Here is a 1,994-nt window from a genome sequence, read left to right as displayed (position 1 = left end):
AGCTTTGCGACATGACAATTTGATGTACAATAAGGTGTTTGGTGAATTTTCAACTTATTTCCAGCAAAAGTCCGCTATCTGTACAGCCTGTGTCAGCGTTGGTCGATTTGGACAGATCTGGCCGAGAAACGCTCAGTTTGGCAAACGCAGCGTGGGCGCCCATGGGAGCTTGGATACATCACAATTTGAAGTACAATAAGGTGTTTGGTGAATTTTCATCTGATTTCCAGCAAAAAGTCCACACTCTGTACAGTCCTGTGTCAGAGTTGGTCGATTTGGGCAGATCTGGCCGTGGGAGGCTCAATTTGGCAGACGCAGTGTGGGGAGCTTTGCGACACGACAATTGATGTACAATAAGCTGTTTGGTGAATTTTCAACTGATTTAAAGCAAAAGTCCGCTCTCTGTACAGCCTGTGTCAGCGTTGTTCGATTTGGTCAGATCTGGCCGAGAAACGCTCAGTTTGGCAAACGCAGCGTTGGGCGCCCATGGGAGCTTGGATACATCACAATTTGAAGTACAATAAGGTGTTTGGTGAATTTTCATCTGATTTCCAGCAAAAGTCCACACTCTGTACAGTCTGTGTCAGAGTTGGTCGATTTGGGCAGATCTGGCCGTGGAAGGCTCAATTTGGCAACGCAGTGTGGGGAGCTTTGCGACACGACAATTTGATGTACAATAAGCTGTTTGGTGAATTTTCAACTGATTTCCAGCAAAAGTCCGCTCTCTGTACAGCCTGTGTCAGCGTTGGTCGATTTGGACAGATCTGGCCGAGAAACGCTCAGTTTGGCAAACGCAGCGTTGGGCGCCCATGGGAGCTTGGAGACATGACAATTTGAAGTACAATAAGGTGTTTGGTGAATTTTCATCTGATTTCCAGCAAAAGTCCACACTCTGTAGAGTCTGTGTCAGAGTTGGTCGATTTGGGCAGATCTGGCCGTGGGAGGCTCAATTTGGCAAACGCAGTGTGGGGAGCTTTGCGACATGACAATTTGATGTACAATAAGCTGTTTGGTGAATTTTCAACTGATTTCCAGCAAAAGTTCACACTCTGTACAGCCTGTGTCAGCGTTGGTCGATTTGGGCAGATCTGGCCGAGAAACGCTCAGTTTGGCAAACGCAGTGATGGAAACCCATGGGAGCTTCGAGACATGACAATTTGAAGTAAAATAAGCTGTTTGGTGAATTTTCAACTGATTTCCAGCAAAAGTCCACACTCTGTACAGCCTCTGTCAGCGTTGGTCGATTTGGGCAGATCTGGCCGAGAAACGCTCAGTTTGGCAAACGCAGCGTTGGGCGCCCATGGGAGCTTGGATACATCACAATTTGAAGTACAATAAGGTGTTTGGTGAATTTTCATCTGATTTCCAGCAAAAGTCCACACTCTGTACAGTCTGTGTCAGAGTTGGTCGATTTGGGCAGATCTGGCCGTGGGAGGCTCAATTTGGCAAACGCAGCGTGGGGAGCTTGGAGACATCACAATTTGAAGTAAAATAAGCTGTTTGGTGAATTTTCAACTGATTTCCAGCAAAAGTCCACACTCTGTACAGCCTGTGTCAGCGTTGGTCGATTTGGGCAGATCTGGCCGAGAAACGCTCAGTTTGGCAAACGCAGCGTTGGGCGCCCATGGGAGCTTGGAGACATGACAATTTGAAGTACAATAAGCTGTTTGGTGACTTTTCAACTGATTTCCAGCAAAAGTCCACACTCTGTACAGCCTGTGTCAGCGTTGGTCGATTTGGGCAGATCTGGCCGAGAAACGCTCAGTTTGGCAAACGCAGCATTGGGCGCCCATGGGAGCTTGGATACATCACAATTTGAAGTACAATAAGGTGTTTGGTGAATTTTCATCTGATTTCCAGCAAAAGTCCACACTCTGTACAGTCTGTGTCAGAGTTGGTCGATTTGGGCAGATCTGGCCGTGGGAGGCTCAATTTGGCAAACGCAGTGTGGGGAGCTTTGCGACACGACAATTTGATGTACAATAAGCTGTTTG

This window comes from Trachurus japonicus, chromosome 17 (assembly GCF_045865225.1).
Source record: "Trachurus japonicus isolate A0001 chromosome 17, Traja_1.0".
NCBI lineage: Eukaryota > Metazoa > Chordata > Actinopteri > Carangiformes > Carangidae > Trachurus > Trachurus japonicus.
This window is presented reverse-complemented; position numbering follows the sequence as displayed.